This window comes from Ambystoma mexicanum, chromosome 2q (assembly GCF_040938575.1).
Source record: "Ambystoma mexicanum isolate Mex_15411 chromosome 2q, UKY_AmexF1_1, whole genome shotgun sequence".
NCBI lineage: Eukaryota > Metazoa > Chordata > Amphibia > Caudata > Ambystomatidae > Ambystoma > Ambystoma mexicanum.
Genome location: NC_090924.1, coordinates 1174332809 through 1174351646, shown reverse-complemented (window position 1 = coordinate 1174351646; position 18838 = coordinate 1174332809). Strand labels below are relative to the sequence as shown.

Below are 18838 nucleotides of genomic sequence, written 5' to 3'. Positions count from 1 at the left end.
GTGTCTTACAACACCGACACTGTAGTTCTCACCATCACATATGTACACGGTCTGAACATTGAGGAACTATGGGTTGCATTAGGAGTTGCAAAGAACTTCTGGTTCTTTGCCGTTCGTGAGCCAGCAAGAACTTCCGGTCCTGATTGTTGTACTGCCTTACCGAAGTTTCACCCAGTAGTGGTGTGTGACATTGTGACCTTTTCTGGAGGAAGAGGCAAGAGGACTGGATGGGACCCCTAGGATGCATACGGAGATACCACCTCAGCTTTTTGTGGATTGGCTGACAGGCCTAGTCAGCAGACAGTAGAAGAAATGCTGAAGCCATTGGAGAGATGTGTAGTTTTTGCTTTATGACCGTACTAGCAGCGATGAACATGCCAATGAGGCAAGAAAATACCTATTTACGCAGAAAGGTAGAGCAATTAAAAATCTACCTCCTACGCACGAAGCGTCATTCAGCATACAAAAAAAGATGTCTATCAGGCTGGTTACTGCTGAGCCCAAACGATGGACACAACACCACAGCTTCCATTACCAAGCGATTGGGGGTGGAAGAAGGATGAAGGTAGATGGGAAATATCCTGGACAACCCTACCGGAGGCTATGCAAGCTTGCAGGGAACTCTTACGATGTGGCTGCAACAAAGGCTGAACACTACAGAGCACATGTAGGAAGACTACCCTACAGTGTACACTGCTCTTTGTACTTGTGGCACTCTTTGTACTGACTGAAATAAGGTTATTACCAATAATCAGTTTGAGAAATAGTATCAATATTCTTTCAATAATGAACAATACGATAAAAATCACTCAACAATTGTTAATGGTTTTGTTTTCCTTCCTTTGACTAAATCAACAAATGTATATATTCTGCTATAAGTTATGGAGTAAAAAAACATTATTATTTACTATTAAGCTTCATTTGTACTTCTTAAGCATACAATAGGAATTGCACGACCACAAGAAAATTATTGAACAATGAATATCTACAAAAATTAAGATATCTAAATGGCAACTTGTCGACATTTTTAGAAAAGGGCTGCTCATTTTGTTACAGGAAAAATCTTAGATTGCCTCATAACCAAACATTTTCATTAGGGTGTGGTCTAAAAGTGTGCCAAAATACATGGTCTATCATCAAAGGTACAATTGTTTCACCTTTCCGAAGTACAATTGGGCAAGAAGACTGGGTTGACACTTGTCAGTTACTATGAATTACAAGCTCCGTAGCCATCTCAAATGGCAGCACAAACAACAGTGACTATTAGCCCCTTATTTGTCAGTTTTTCCTACTCCACGTTATAGAACTGCTTTTATGAAATGTAGGTTCAATTTACTTCAGACCAATTAAACAATTTGTATACGTGAGAAATTAAATATTACAAAGACAGTTTGTAGATATTGTGCAAACGAGATTGAACATTGAAACACTTCTTGATGGTGTTTGAACACGCAATATGATCCCTCCTATATATCGGGAGGAATCTCTCTGGGAAAGGATTTGTAATGGTAACCAGTAGGTTTTAATGTAATGATGTAGTACAATGTATTATTATGCTCTGTATCCGTAAGTATAAAATGATTTTATGAGGATTTTGTTTTTGATATTGTAGAAAAGCAAGATCCTTGGACACATCTGTCTGGTTCCACAGGTAAGCTTTATTCCAGTTACAACTTAAGATGATAACCTGAACCACGGGGTGCCATCACCCAAGCTAGACTTCTCCAACTGCTAACTCCTGGAACCTTCACGACAGGCATTCCTACACTCACACACAAACATTCTCTCAGGCACACCAACATGCTCTCAGCAATCCCATGCACCTGCATTCACACCGAGCACGATACAACACATATTTTGTAAGACGTTGATTATTGTTTATTCTTATTTTGTTTCCATGAACGCAATAAAAAAAAGAAAAGCTGGAGTGTGCATTCCATAGAGTGCTCCACAAATTAGAGCATACCAGCCCTTGGCCTAAAATGGGTGCTGCGGCTTCAAGAGCTGAAGAGAAGCATGCTGACAAGGAAAGGAAAGGGCTTGGTGGGCTAGGTATAATGGCCAATCCAACAACACTGCTTTTTATTATTTGATGTACATCTAGCCCCTTAGTAAGTACTGATCTCTCAAAAGCCAAAGAATGGGCCATGGCACAAGAAATGTGCTGCCCCACCTCGCAAGCTATGCAAAGGTTGCCAACATCAGATGCAGGCAGTCACAGTCTCAGATAATTGTATGCGTGTTCCCAGATTATGGTGGATGCTATGCCAGTAGGGTCTTCAACATGTCCCGCAGAGCAAGGTGCATCATCCCTCGGGCTGGGTTCCACAGTTCTCAAAAAACATGTATTCCCACGAAAGTATGCAGTATTATTCTAATTTTGGAGATCTAGGGCATGATGGGAGGGGTGGGTTGGCTGAGGAGGTCGGCTCTAAACCCAGGCTACACAGATATGCAAGGGACAGTCAGAGGTTATAGGCACAAGGTGAGGAAGGATAGCTCAGGGGCAATAATGCGTTTGTCTTGGAAGCAAGACAACGCAGTGCAGATAGCGCCCTTAGAAACCACTTGCTGGTATGAAGCGCGTTATAAAAGAACAATTATAAAGTATAACTCATAAGACTTTGGGGTGCCTTTCTTCCATACGGTGGAATACTGAGTGCTGCCCAATATTTACATTTTCATATGATTTGGCGCGATTTCAAGGATGCGTATCAAAATGATGGGCATTCATTACTGGAGTAACAACCTCAAGGAAGGAGATGTTGCATTCTTTGTGTAGTACCATTGAGAATCTGGCGACCAGAAGTCCAGAACATGTCCCGTAAGGGGATTGATATGAAGATGAGCCAAAGGGAAAATTATTATTAAAAGTCACCATTTTCTCCTGGAGCTGATGCCACTGAGGAACAGGAGTCAAGGATGTTTTCAGAGAACTCCAGTGACTCTAGAACTAGACAGCTGATGACGAAGGAATACTGAGAATCATTACATGCCGTAAAAATGGAGCGATAAATCCATGGCCACCACTGTATTTTGCACTTAGGCATTTACTGGCACTTTTAGCACATCACCAAGCTACGAGATTGGCAGTGAAGTGGAGCATGTTGCTGAAGGTCTTTCACTTCCCAAGAAAATTGAGAATTTACCTCTGTCGGAATGAACATCTGTGGAAATCCATTAAATGTCCATTGGAGTCCAATAGACTAACTCCGACATACCACTACTCTTAAGCTGGCAGATTCTGTCAGAATGTGATTGCCGGTAACGGTAACCTAAATTACACTGCCAACGCGTAATGTGGCCCACTGTTGCTTGGACAGAATCAAATACAGGCCAGATAAACTCATCTCCTGTGAGAAATAAGCACTGACGTGTGGAAATGATTGTAAACTCACACACAAAATAAGCAATCGTGAACAATGGAAAAAGTGCATCAGTTCAAGAATTTGTAAGCGCTCTATAAAGAATGAGTTGCTATTGGATGTGTGCACATGGAAACCTTATCACTTCGGACGAATAAATGCAAATTGAACTTCTAGAAGTTTCCATCGAATTTACCATTCAGGAAAAATTATGCAACTTGGTGTGGTCAGCGACTAATCATTTTATTTCCTTGCTACATTTAAAATGAAGCCTTGAAAAATAGCCATGCTGTATTCGGTAGATGTCTGAACTGTGGCTGAGTGCTTGCCCTGTATGCTGGGAGGTGTAAGTTTGCAAAAAGGAATTCCAATAAGAGATACAGGTACTTATTATGTTGACAATTATGGCAATAGATGCGGACTATGATCCCAAACTGTTGCAGCGGCTGCCTTGAAACTGAATGAAAAAGCCACAGTCCTCTGTGAAGCGGAAATGACATTTTCCAACAGCTGACCTTCATCGCAACTTCAGAGGGCAGCCAGACCGGAATGGGCGGTGCCGAACAAGCGCTTTTTGTTTTTTTCATAAAAGGCATTGCAAGTGTCTGATTTCCAATGGCCTATTTCTTTTCACTGGAATTACATGTTCTTTGCATGTTCTTCGCAACAAAAACAAAGCAAAAAAAGAATATTTTTGCATACATTGTATTCAGTCCGATCGAGAAAAATATATAGGTCGCCTAAAATGTATTCATGGAATGTGTCTCAGTCACATTCATTTCTGATGCCGAGCCCAGTGTATTGTGACGAGTCTGCAGCAGTAAAAAAGTTCCAACTAAAGGTGTATTGAAATTTTCACAAATAATCTTCAACTATTGTTTGGCGCAAACAGCTGCCTTAGACTGCCCCAGATACTAAGAACTGTTTCAGATGGGCCTTGCCAGTCAGATATCGTTAACACATGCTGCGGTCAGGGACCACAGTATTCATGTATTTTTTGTGTGTAGGAAAAAAACAACACACAAAATCAGAATTTTTTTAGACATGGGATTCAATTCCAAAATATGACGGTCATTAAAAAAGCGGTATTAGCGTAAATGCACCACTCATGAGGCCCACAAATGCCTCTTTCTTTCCACAGGTGAGACAGCCTCATGGCATGAAATCAGAAGAACAAGTCGCCCTGCGCTGTAGCTGGGAAGTGGGCAGTTCTTGTTCTCTGGCTGCTTATGGCTAGTGAGTGGGTCAAGAGAAGGGCAAATGCAGCCCCTTGCTCGACCCTAGAATCCAATCAGCACCTTCCTTCAAATTCTTCTACTTTCTTTTCGTCATATAGTGGAATCCTGCTTCTCGACATCATTTTCTTTTTACCATTTCAAAGTCCTTCAGTTTCAAAATATTACGCGTTTTAATCACTACACAAATAGAAAATGAGCACAAAATCGCATATTTCAAGCGCATCAAACTCTTTGACCATGCATGACCACTATGATATTTTAATTCAGCCCCTTGTGATTTTGGATTTCACCTGATTCTGCGTGTGAGATAATTCACCAATTGTTTTAAGATGCCTCATCACTAGTTCGGTGGTATTTTTGACGGATATTCCGCCAAATTATTAATGGTACTGCCACTTGGTCTTTCAGGTTTACTGCACATGCCGAGTGGGCTAATGGCAGTGTCCATCTTCTTTTTATGAGCCCACAGGGTGAGATTCTGCCACACTAATTACTCCACTTTAGCTCAACAGTGAGGAATAAAGTGTCTGTAAAGTGGTGGTAACAGGATTGCTGCCATTTTTCCTGCGCCACCAATCACGGAATGAGCCCAAGTGTGACTCCTATTTAGGCGAGCTATCCATTACTCGGGGTCCAAGAAGGGCTTCCCCTTTCCGGTTGTTGTTGGTGCCATTTTATGATAATATTGCCTGTATAGGTTTTTATTACTGCAAGCCTTGTGGTTTCACATCATGCAACATGAGATTATTGGAAACAGACATTTCACTCTTTGATTTGGCCAATTTCAAAATCACAAAGTATAAAAGCCTGAAAATATACTCTTGCCCATTGCACGTGAACCTTCACCCCATTTAACGAAATGACGTAATACAGCACAAAATAGCTCATCCATTTCACTATCAAACAAGTTGACTATTTCCGAATCATTCTGAACTGTTAACGCTTTGAGAGGAGAAGAATATCAGAAATGCAATGCCTTTTTATAAATACAGCAAATACACATGCATACAGATTGACCATTAAAAAAGAGGCCACACATGCATTAACCCTATGCATGCACAAGCACCACCTGCAAGCGCAAACAGCTCACAACTCCTGACCATCTATTCTAGACCATCTGTAGCTGTATCCCTTCCCATGTGTTCCAGCACATCACACATCTGTGTCCCCACCACCATGATCTGCTTGATTGCCATCTGCTGATGCTGCCTCTAAGCTGCTCCGCTGGATGCCTCCTCTAGAACTCTGCCTTCTTAGGGCTGCATCCTTCTACACTGAACTGCCGCCTCAATGGAAATTGTGGTCACTACTGCCTGTCTGAACTCTCACCGGCTACCAGAATATGCACGTGGCTAATTCACATAAAAAATAGTTGGCCCATATAATCGGGTTTCATTAGATCTAAGTGTATGAATGATTTAATGGCAATCCTGGTAGTACAATGTTTAGGATGAGTTGTGTCACTATTCAGAACTCTGATGGACTTGACCTTATTGCACAATTACTGAGAGTAAGGGAGGACATCTGCACACAAACCAAGGCACAGGTGTGCACCCCAGCAACCAGGATGACCTGAAGAAGTGGTGAAATGACATACAAAAAGAGTGTCTGCAGCGGGAGGCCACAGAAACAACACAAGAGGCTGCTCATCACCCTACTAAGAGCTGGGACTGTGGGAGGATGAGGCCATGTCCATATTTGATGTGGCAGACCTTCCAGTAATTAGCCTAGAAATGAGACGAAGGTGATTGCCTATGTGCATATAATGTGTAGACAGCCAATGGTGTACACCAAATGCACCCACAGATAGAGTGAGGGCACTGGCACCCGGTGCCTTATTACAGATGCCATGCAGGAGACCGCATTGAAGGCCAAAAGAAAGGACAGTTACAAGGCAGCACTTAGCCAACCTCTATAAGCAATATCAAATGAGTACCTGGGCTACTAACAGCCCATATCCTAGCTGGCAGTACCTACTGCACGCTCCTTTTCAGAGCTTTGCATCAACATACTTGCTGTGAACCCACAGGTCCTTCGGAGGATGATACCAGGGTATGCATTGCAAGTGCTGTCCACAGAGGATGAGAACATACATCTATAGGCTGGTTAATACAATAATCTGTGGTCTAGACCAATCGCCCTGACCTACAGAATCCTCTGATACTATCTCACTAGGCAACGCCAGCAGCAATTAACCTGCTCTCTGATTGTCTCGAGCTCCAGGAAACCCAGAATTGGTCTGAAGTCTTTTGCTGTTCTAACCTTGGCAAAGTGGGATGCTCACCCAGCCCTGCTAAGAGACCAAAGCAATTACCTGGTCTTCAGAAGAAAACATAAGACCTTATTCAATGATGTATAGTTAAGGCTCATGCAACCTGTATACTGCCAAGATGCCTTGGAGCGAATGCTCTACGCTTTACAACATCCCTTAATAAATCAAATATAAGTGCATGCCAAGGTGCTGGAGTTGCAAGGAATGACCTATTCAACAAAAAAGGGTGCCCGGATGCCTGGCCTTAAAGGAAGGAGGATTAGTCTGGGAAATAACATATACACTACAACACAAACTCCTACCCTGCATGTGTGAATTGGAACCTATCCCCTGTGTATACTTAAAAAGTGATGCTTCCATTAATACAAATTGCATTCACTTTCGTAATTATTTTGCTAAAACAATTTGATAGGCAGTTATTGAAAACTGTTCTATGTATACAAAAGTCGTGTAAATCCAGCACATATCATTCAAAAAGATTGTGTTATTTAATACATTCTTGCACAACAGATTTTACATCTCAGTTGCATAACAAAAGCCCAAACATTATGAATGCTGTCATTATCATAGGAATCTATTTCTTCATGCATAAGACCTTCCTTGGGGCAACACCAAATGTCAGGGCTGCAACAATCTTCCGGAATGAATCTTACTGCCTCGTTCTCCAGTATTGTTAATTTTAGCCAGGAGGCTTAAAGCACTGCCTGACATGTTTCGCTCCATGTGGACAATCTAGGAACTTCTTCAAAGGCCGTGGGCATACGTGGTTTGACATCTATTGAGGTATATGAGACTTGATTCTGAACCTAGGAGACGGTTCTAAGACACCTTATTAGACCACAAGCACTTGGTAGAACTAGAAATAGTTCTACCTGAGTTCATTCCTATGACTTGACCGTGACTCTCTCTCTTGGGACAGTCCCCTGTGGCTATGTCCAACACTTCTCTCACTGGGTCTGGAAATATGAAGTTCTACAATCATCCATCTGTGAATAATAGGGAGAATGACATTTGAAACCAGTGATAAGCACTGGATACCACTTTGACTATTTTGAGTCAAAGATGACTACAGAATTAATATCTGGTAATTAATCTGTATACATACCTGCTGGTCAGTTAAGTGCACAATAGTTCATATCTCCGTTTCCTGTTTAGGCAGGGCGGCCTCAGTCCATCCCTTTGTAATTCTGCCCTGAAGGGCAAAGGCATTGGGGTTGGTGGTTAGCGTTACCTATCATTCATCTGGTTCTACTTAGTAAATCATTAGGAGCGCACCCCACACAGAGGTTTTCTGCACAGGTAAGGAATGACCCTGCAATGGCCTCGAGGCAGGTGGATGGAGCCCATGCTGAGGCCTCCACTCTTCATGCACAGCACAGAGGAACGTCTGTCTATCCAGCAAGCAAGTTTGCAGCCAAAATGCAGGATTTACCTGTGCCCCCTTTTCCATGTCACTAACCCAGCAAAGTATTGGTGCCTCCGACCTCCTCCAGTAAAATGGGAAATGGGAAAATGTAAACCAGGACTGGCCACATGCCACCATAACCAGACTGCTGGTGTCACAGGTATCGTCAATCTCCCTTTTGTCTGTGCACTCTGGTAGGGGCTGTGCCAACACGGTTGCTTTCCCTTCCTTTACCACCTTCCATGCCTAAAAATCGAATTTTTAGCCGGACACAGGAGACAGTCTAATCACAGTATTGTTGCTCTAAACTCCCCCTCACTTCCCTCCTGCATGAGAATTGGAAATAGTGGTGAAACAGAATTGCTTTGGTTAGGGGTGGGGCAGGATGCTCTCGAAAGGTCAGGTGGGCCATCATCAGCCCAATAAGTGAAAGTGCTCATGAGAATTGCAGCTAACACTTTCAAAATGTTTTGAGGAGTAGGAAGATTAATTTCTTTTAAGGTGCTTGGAAAGATGCCCTGATTGAGTGAGGCATTTACTATTTGCAGGAAGGGGTAACGAAGGGTCCTGAGATCTGTTTCAAGACATTCTGAGTAACAGTGTCAGTAGAGTATGTATAGGGACCCATCATTCAGAGGTCACTCACCTTATATTTGGGGGTCACTCAAGGGGCATTCTTATCCCCTCTGCTTTTTAATGTGTACTTTAAACCACTCCACGCCCTGTCACAGGACCAAGGTATAACCTTTCAAAATTACGAAGGTGATACTGAGTTGGTCTTTCATTTTCAAGGCCAGCCTGAAGGTGCTCTAGAGAAGACCCATTCCGCTTTTGGTTTAATTGAACTATGGATGAAATATAATTGGCTGTGTCTGAACCCCCCTAAAATCGAAATTCTCCTTTTTTCAATGAAAACATCTCTACAAATGCCCACTGCTGCTTTTAAGAATTTGAACATACAAGGGAATATTATCTAGACACGGGATAACATGAAAATCGTAGGAGTAACATATGACTCCAAAATAACTTTGGAGAAACATGCAAATAAAGTAACGAGCAATACCACACATCACCTTATGCTTCTATGTCTAGTTGAACCTTTTCTATCTCAGGAGGATTGAGGTCTCATAGCCCAAAGGATCATAGGTGCAAGAGTTGATTATTGCAACTGAGTATGATTGAGAGTTCCCAAATTTGTAATGAACCGCCAGGAAACTTTGATTAATTGTTCCGCTGAGATGATCACTGATACTCCTAGGCAACAACATATAACTCCAATCTGACGCAAATTACACTGGTTACCCTTCAGATGCAGAGTTAAGTTTAAAGCTCTGATCCTTGAGTTAATTGATGGGACTGTGCCATATTACATAAAACATTACCTTAAAGTATACATTCCAAATAGAGCTTTAACATCTGCAAAATTGTGCTTGATGTGCCAATGGTTAATCAAGCTCATGACATGGTACAATACTTTGACTTCCCGCCAAGTACCTGAAGAGCTCAGGCTAACCCAAAACCTTTTAGCCTTCTGTCAGAAAATACAAACAGGGTTGTTTTAGATGACAGTTTTGATGCTAGCAAGGTTTCTTGGATCATGAATATAGTTTTATAATAAACAAAATGGCGGCCCCCATTTTATTATTGGAAGAGCACTTAAAAACCCGTTTTGGTCGTTAGCACCCTATAAATGATCAAAATCCATCAAATCATGATGACAGAGGGAAAGATGGTGTCCTTGAATAAGGTAGGATTTTAGCAGCATAAGCTATCCTTGCTGTTTGCCACTGCTCCGGTGTGTCTTACGTGTTGTTTGTGGTGGAGAAAGACACTGTGGCTACCTCCACATTACACATTGTTGCTTACAGCCACCTGAAACTTTAGTCATCTTAAGGACACTGGTATTTTATTTGGGTGCGGAATTTAGAGAGTGGGCCACAGTGATTGCTGCAGCACACAACCCATTGCTCAAAGACTGTCGGGCTCATTACGAGTTTGGTGGTATCTCCACGAAGATGCCACCAAAAGGTATTACCGTTACTGCCTTCAAATGACTCCATTGGGGATATTTGATGGTATTACCTCAGGGAAATTATCAGATGGTAATGCCGGCGATTTTTGGCAGTAAAGTGGAGGAGTTGCCGCTTGCTTGAAGCTTGAAGCTGGAGGTAACTCCTCCACTTTACCTCCAAAAATCTGTGGTATTACCATTGGGTAATTCTGCCGAAGGTAATACTGCCAAACTTGTAGTTTGGCGGTGTGGGAAAAATTGAGGTAAACAGAATTACCTCCACTTTTTTCCTGAACCGCCAAACATTAAATGAGGCCCTATGATTATTCAGTGGACTACATCTGCTAATAGCCTCACAGCACCGCCGTGTCAGCATCGCCCACAACACCTTCCTTTATGCACCATACATGAGCAGGCCTGTAGTTCCTTCTATCCCACAAATCCATTGTAACGTTTAATGTGTCCTCTCTCCCACACCTCATAGCTCAAAACGGGAACCTTGGTAGACTACCCATTGAGAACCATCACTGAGGAGGATTAGAAGGTCATTTTGAGCACCCGCAAACTCTCTTTTGGTGAGATAGTCCACATTATGGTCACACATTTGGTCAATTTCAAACAGTATTAGCAATAGCTGAAAATGTTTGCTTCACCGAATCAGCCAATAAGAGATCCCCTCCTCTTAAATAGGGGTCATATTTTGTCCTTTTCCAGTGCAAGTGATTTGGTGACAGCCCTCAGCAGTGTAACAAGAAGAAATGAGCTCATGAGGATGGTACAGCGCAATTCTTGCTCCAAGATAGAGTGCATCATTAATTGCTTACAGGGACGTCATTTGGTGGTTGCCAGGGGTCGCACCGGCGACCCCTGTGTTCTCCCCTACTACGCCTAAAAAAACAGCAAAAACAGTTTATTTGTTGGGTTGTTTTGGTTTCCTTTTTACAAATTGAAGCTCCTGGGCTGTGGCCAGTGCCATGTGGTTCTTTGTTTCTAGAGTGTCTGGCTTTCTTGTTCAGGCTTCTTAAAAAACGGGGGGTTCCACAAGTGTAACACTTTGAGCAGTGACCCTAAATAAGAAAGAATAGGAATAACAAATAATTTGTCTTTCTGGAATACTATCCAATATTTACTAGACTCATTAAAGGTTTATTTCAGGGACACATCAGGGGTGAGTCACTGATTTAGTCTGTTCTTAAACACCTCAAATTCACAATGCAGACAAAAACCTCCAAAAAGCATTTAGAGCAGAATAAGCATCCATTTCGGGCAGTGGAGTAACTTTGCTGAAAAAGTTGGGGGGGACATGACATCTGAAGACAAGCTTCCCCAGCCAAATGAATGAGGACAAAATGGTGTGCTATGAAAGTTGGGTGGGACAAACACCCCTGTCCCCCCCTAAAATTACGGCCATGATTTCGGGTTATGCGTTTTGCTTTTCACAAGTTGCAGTTATAGCATATTTTTCCCTGCCGTTGTCTCTGTTACGATCATCACAAGACATTCCATCTCGGTGTCCTAGGTCACTAAACAAAATCCTTGTGCCTAAAAGCCTGTGTACAGTGTAGAAATGTTTGACCATAGCACATAAAGAGCCCCTTGATTTCATTGTACCACAAGTAATGCTTTGTTGTAATGTGTCTAGCTTTACTATCTCCATTGGATGCTGTTTAGGAAGTTTGTTTGCATTAAGGAGGTAACGAGTGCCCAGAGTACACAATGCCGTGTGAGTGCGCTGCTTTCCCTGCGCTACTCTAAATTCTTTAGTACACAGTTATGAAACCTCCCAATGGTATGTATTTTGTCAACCTTTAAAGCCTGAAAAGTAGATTCACGCAGGCTTGACATGTAGCCAAAATTGCACCAGACCTGCAAATGAACTGGACTGCTGTTAAATCTCAGTTACTAGTTTAATGGTATCCACTACAGAGTGTCATTTGAGTATCAACACAGGTTGGGTGGTATTGTATGTATATTTGTTCTATATAAAGCGCTCACACGTAAATGTTATGTAATAACACATCATTATCATTTGACCTTAGACATCTGCTTGCATTCACAGTAATTTGGTATTATGGGCCTGTACACACTGATATCAACAATGCATATGGTGTTCCATTCTTGTATCAAATGTGTATCACATTACAGTGATATTTTAACAATATTTTTCGTAGTGTACTTTGGAATAATGCTAAATGATGCCACTTCTTGTTTTGTCAAGGGGTGAAAGGTCGTGTTCCATCGCTTCCCGTGATGTCAATTTGGGGTGGGGTCAAATGACATCAGAAGTCAAGGGTCGTGTGTGTCACTTTCGCTCCCCCTATCATTTTGGTGAAATGACGTCTCTGATTGCTTACAGTGTTATTTTAAAACAAACACGTAACAAATACTTTTGGCCATCCCTGAAAAAAATTCCAGCTACTTCCAGTTGCCTGTTGAACACTCCCTGAAATGCATACTATTGTTATCTCGCCAAAATAAAAGGGCCTAAACTAAAAACAAACTATTGTAAATCCTTAACGCTAAACATACATAGTGAGGGGTAGTGTTCATGAAAAAGAAAGAAGTGTTCACAAAATGATATGTCAGGATGTTCAGACCGTTGGCCTCCCTACCCCGTATTTGCAGTACGGGACACGGCAGTTCACTCGAGCAAAGCACACACTCTGGCTTCTTCAGCATGAGGACACAGTTCCATTACCAGCATCAGGACGTTCTTTGATGCAAGTCTCTTTGCTTTCCAAAAGTCTCTTGACTCAGAGGGCCTGATGTACAAGAACAAAATAAATACAAAATTCCTTTCCTCTTTCGAGTGTTCAAGCCGGGTGTCTCACCCTGGAGCCAGCCAGGCTCAGATCCCTTTTTATAACACAGTCAGTATCGTAGATCCCCCTCTTCCGGACTCAAATCCCCCTTTTAAAATGTTCAGAGAATACTCTTTCTTGCGTGACTCACGGTTCTCCCCAGATCTCCCTCAGCCAGGTTTAGATCCTTTCTCCGTCACAATTAGTCTCCCACAACTGGGCTCAGACCAATTGTAGCAAGCATTCAACTATTGAAGACTTGAGAATGTGCACAGGATTTAGCTTGACCCATTGCAGGAGCACTTCGATCTCAAAATTCTCCTTTCAAAGGTTGCCAGTTAGTTTGATACCTGAAAGAGACCTTCGAGTGAGCACCCACATGTCGCCGGACCACTCTGATATGGTATCTTATTGGGCCTCCCCAAAGTTCAATAATTCCTCTGGTTTTCAATTGTATTTGCGTCATTCGTCACATACGTTTCACACGTTATTCTCTATATTCATACAATGTTGCTGCTCGCAGTCATGGCTCTAACACAGGCCGGTTTGGTATCAGTCTCTCCGACTCACCGGCTGTGCTGTATTTACTGGCACTGCTTTGTTGTAGGAGCCAAGGACAGTACCATGGCAGCAGCAGCACCTCCCCACCTTGGTTATTGATGCAGGAGAGCCAGGGTACCTCTGACACACAATGCAGGTTTGTTCAGCTTTAGTTCCCGGTGTTAGGTTTCTTACTTTCCAAGGTTCGCGAAAGTAACTGTCTGAAAAGGTCAAGGGCACTTCCCTCCTGCACTTCCCTCCTTGCAACCCTCTCTGGTCTCACCGTCTTTCTCCTCATATTAAACTGCCATCTTGAAACCACTGTTTCCTCGTGTGCTTTGCCTTGCTCAGAGGTGTGCCGGTCAGCTTGATCTCATGGATGATATGAATGTTACTGAGCAACATATATGTAAAAATGATTGAGTCTGCCACATTTTCAGCACTGCACACCCAATACTGGACATCGACCTGTGTGAGGCAAGGGCCAACCACAATAGTCGCACATCTTGGCCAGTTTCAGCAGTAGGGCACTCTCTTTATCTCGGTGTGCATTGTTTTTACTGCTTGTCACGGTTCTCCATGGTTGTCTTTTTGCGAGAGCATGCACCTCTTCCATCTTCTATGCCCTAATCTCAGTTAGGTCATGCAAGCAACCCAGTTCTAGAATGTATTGCAGTGGTGTGAGGAATCACCCTATGGCAGGGATGTTGAAGCCCCAGTTTTTTTTATTTGTATTACTTAATAAAATGATGCAGGTAATTCTATCTCAGAAAGGGCAATCTGTTAATCAGCTCTCCCTTTCATAAATTCCATTGAAAAAGCATAGTGTACATTTGTGACCTGCTGAATCAGTACCCTGATCTTCAGTGCCTGGTCTCCAATAGCACAGAGCAGGTCCAGGTGCCACAGGTGCCTTCTTGATAGCTGCAGTGACAGCCAAGTCACTACAGTCCAATGGCTGCATTTAAAAAATGCACCTCTGTTCCCGAACCACATGATTATGAGAGATACTATCCTGTTGAAAGTTGTAATCTTTAAATATAAGACATACGGGAGTTTAATGTATGGTGGCTAGCATCTCTCATACTTACTAAAGCCACATCAATCTGATATCATATATTTGTCAGCAATGTGTGTCCAGCTCAGTTGCAGAAGAGTTATGTGTATTTTGGTCACAGAGCCCTGCCAGCTGGTGGAGCAGGCAACGGAATGACTGTGATGCTCCTTTGATCTGTTGTGGGGCCTGGTAACACCTCTCTCCAGCATGACAGCCACCCAGCAGGAGCTGACCCAGAAAACAGGCATCAAAGGGCACTCATCCCAAAAGGATTAGCCTCACACCGGGGAGCTGCATTCCAAAGGAGCTTTTGATTCTATTGACAAGGGAAGGGGTGGGTTAGTGTTGATGCAAGGAGCTCAGAATAGCTGAAGGAGGATTCCACCATCTTATTTCTTTGTATATCTCTCTTTCCTTCCTGTCTCCTCCACTTTCTTTAGCACAAAGCACTTTGGACGTGATGTCAGAAGACAAAGACTTGTCTCTCGCACAGCGATTGGATCCTTCAAAACAGGCTTGCTTTAGTCCAATCACCCTGTAGACTTTTGCCTTTAGAATAAGGGTTCTCCCACTCGTTGATTCATCTGACTTCAACCTTTAAAGAATTCATTAGACACAGTTGCAGGAGCAATCCTTTCCAAAGTCCTTTAGTTGTGAGGTGAAGACAGGTAGTCCAAGGCAGAGGCAATCTCTGCTCTCCATCTATCCCCAGAGCACAATGAGGGTAACTTGCTGCTGGAGCAAGACCTGCCTCCACCAGCCACACTATAGCCAGGACATCAATGGGCTGAAGACCCCTGCTGTTGTGTGTCATTCTTCCCCATGTTTAAGAGCCTGAGAACAAGGACTTCTTTTGTCCTTGAGACCTTCAGTGTGGCTTCACAGCAACTGAAAGCCAAGACTGCCAGAATCCCTGTGTTTTCACTGTCAAACCCGCTGCGAACCGTGATGTAGGCATGTTTGATCCCGTTCAAACCAACAGGAGACTCCAGTGCAGCCTTTTTGTCACTGATCCAGTCGACATTCAAGCTGGCCCAGGTCTCCTCCCCGAACTGCTTCCATTGAGCACAGCATCAAACTCGCCTTGTACATCCCGTCATTAGCTTTCCCACTGTCAAACCTCTACTGCCAAACCAAATCTGGCTTCCACCTTGCGCATCGATCGAGCATCGATTTGAACTGTAATGACCTTCAGTTTGACCCCATCTCAACATCTGCTTGTCATCTAGACTAACCTGACTGCCACATTTGAGCCCAAATCAAGTTGTCTGGAAAGAACCAAGAAACCTGGTCGAACCGCCAAGAACACAAAGCTATTAGTGACTGAAAGCTGCCCCCATACCTCAGTTGTGGGCCCTAGAGACTGTCATGCTCACTTTATTCCCTTTCTCGTATAACATATCGTTTTTAAGACCATTGTGGTTGATTATTGGCTTTTTCTCATTACTCAGAGTGCTGCATTTTACCATCTTTGCATAGTCTGTGTTATTTTTACAGGGGTGGGTTTTTGCAGTGTTTTCTATTTAGTTATTATTTCATATGGTGTGTTTCATTAAAGTATATATATTTTTATAGATCCTTGATTGGACATTACTTCATTTTGGACTATTGAACTTTGCTGTTTTGGTTGCTACTGTTTCAGATTTTGACAGCCTTCCCTCAGCCCAAACTACCACAAAAGGGAAAGGAGGTATCTATTTGTTTTTATTATTAATTTTATGCGGTTTAAAACAAACCTTTACAATAAAAACAATGAAGGTAAGACAATTGTAACACAAATAAGGTACATTTCACCATTAAAACATTTCCAATTAAAACAATGCAAATCTGTCACAATTTTTAAAACTAACCCCAGCCCCTATAAAAGTTCACAGCCCTTTAGAAATCTCGCCACCACAAGAAAGGGCCCTCATTACAAGTTTGACGGTATCCCGATGGTAAATCCCGGCAGTGTGGGAAAAGTGGCACAAACATATTTTCCTGCACTGACAAACTTGTAATGAGGCTCAAAGTCACAGAAGTACCACCCAATATATTCCACCAAATGTCTTAACTGTGTCTGTTTTACTTTTATGACTGGGATTTTTGGATTGTATTGCTTATAGCGCAAACCTAGCTCAAGAGCAGCGGAGCACTTTACAACAACTCTGCCAGAATTGGGCTTCACATTTTATAAAGTAACACAGTATTGTTGGTAGAGGGAGAAAGGGACTTTTATGCATCTGGCAGGTACTGTTGAAAGAGCCACGTTTTTAGTGTTTTGTGGAACTGGAGGATGGTGGGTCATTTTGAGCCGCTACGGAAATCGAGTTCCAGTTGGTTGTGGCGTGGCAGGAAAAGGACTGCTTGCAAGTCTTCTCTTTGTGGGCTAGATTTTACTCCAACCTTTTGATAGTTTTGCTACATGAGGTGTGAGAGCCTGGAGAGGTGTGGAGTTTAGCCACCCAGGGATCACTGTTGTTTGGTTGATTTGTAGAAGTGTGAGGGCTGAGCAGGTGGTTTAGCCACTACTCATTCCTGTACGCTTGCAGAGTAGAAGTAATTACTTCACAAGTGGAAGGACTGATTTGCATAGAATCTACCTGCGTAATTTGTTGCAGAAATATCCTCCAATACGTTGGGCATGCACCCCATTCTTCTAATTCAAAAGGGTGAGGTGGAGGCTAGGTAGAATATACGTGTGTGAAATGCATTGATCGGTTTATTGATCGCTATGCAAGGTGAGCTGCTTGCCTCACTTGGCATAGTTGAAACGCTTGAAGGCAACATTGGCTTTGGGTTGAAGTACTCTGTCATCATAAGTTTTGCCGCCCCATAGAAGATGTCTAGAGGGGCTAGGTTTTCATTGTATGCACACCCATGATAGCATAAAAGAGCGTAGCTGACTTCTTGGAATTGTCATCAACGTCTCTGGTGGTGGAAAACTAAAACTCCATTCTCTTGACCCACATCAGCCATTTATGGCCTGGAGAGGAGGTTGATCCCATGATTTTAAAATCTTGGATGGGCATAGTGGAGGCATTGGGTCTTCTTGTGAACTAGGGCCTTTATGGTGATGCAAGGGTTTCTGCCTCTTCAACCAAGTCCCCATCCTGGCCATCTTGCCGGTTGTTGTGTCCTACCTAGTCCCTGCAGGGATCTGGACACCTGGAATCTGCAATGAGCACACTAACAAGTATGGTATCAGGCAGGGCTGTCTGAGGGCAAGCAGGGCATCATAGGTGTATGTCCGTGCACCAGAGATCCAAAGGTTTGTCCATCCCCCCACTCATACTCCTTTTATTAATGCTGTAACATGCCTCTGTGTCACTGTGTGCATGCTTGGGGGTGTCTATGCGGGCCATGCACATAGCACATCAGCCACATCACAGTGGTGTCTCCCAGACACCATAATAGGCAGCGGCACCACCATAACCAAGTATGCACAGAAATTTGAGGTTAGTTTGTTCCATCTTCCTGTAGTCTTTTTTAAAAAATAAAAAACATTCTATTATGGTTTCTTTCTTTAAATTAAAGAATAAGACTGGTGGAACTTGAAAAATAAACATGAAGATGTACCTCTCCCAACAAACTCTACTCACTTTGACTACTGAGCATTATCCTGACATGATGAGGGCAGCGTTGAAAAACATGACCCCAGAGATGATGAGAGCAGAGAAGGGACATATAATACTAGAATTTGATAGAGGGCAGCACTGAGGAGCTTGACATACCTCATAGATGCAGAGTATTGAGAGGTGTGAAGAAGTCCCCTACTTAACCTTATTAGTGGATAGTAGGGTCGCCAAGGTGGTTGGGTGCAGCTATAAACCAGGTGATACTAGGCCAAGGGGCAGAATAGGAAGGATCCTATGGAAGCCACCTCTAAAGCATGTTGGGGAGGTAGGTTCACATCACATTTCTACATGTGCCTTTAAGGGAATCAGTAATGAGGAACATTTCAGATGACCCAGCCGTGCCTGTATGATTTGTTCCTCCCACACTGGTGCAGAAATCATATCAAAAACCACAGGTGGAAGGAGGGGGCCTGGATCTAAGAGAGAACACTTAGGCAGTTAATCAGCTCACAATGTCTCCACACACATACACCCGAAGCCTGCTAGGCTTAAGGAGCCCTCTAAAAGAGCACGTCCAGGATGTTCCAATCAT

General features: G+C 43.0%; 1 long non-coding RNA gene across 1 annotated transcript in view; it reads left to right on the top strand.

Annotated features, from left to right (window-relative positions):
• Positions 1–18838, top strand: part of LOC138570027 (uncharacterized) — a 108541-nt gene that overhangs the window by 70351 nt on the left and 19352 nt on the right. Inside the window, exon 3 of the long non-coding RNA XR_011303383.1 lies at positions 1613–1651. This is a non-coding gene — a long non-coding RNA (uncharacterized lncRNA). The remainder of the gene's footprint in view (positions 1–1612; positions 1652–18838) is intronic.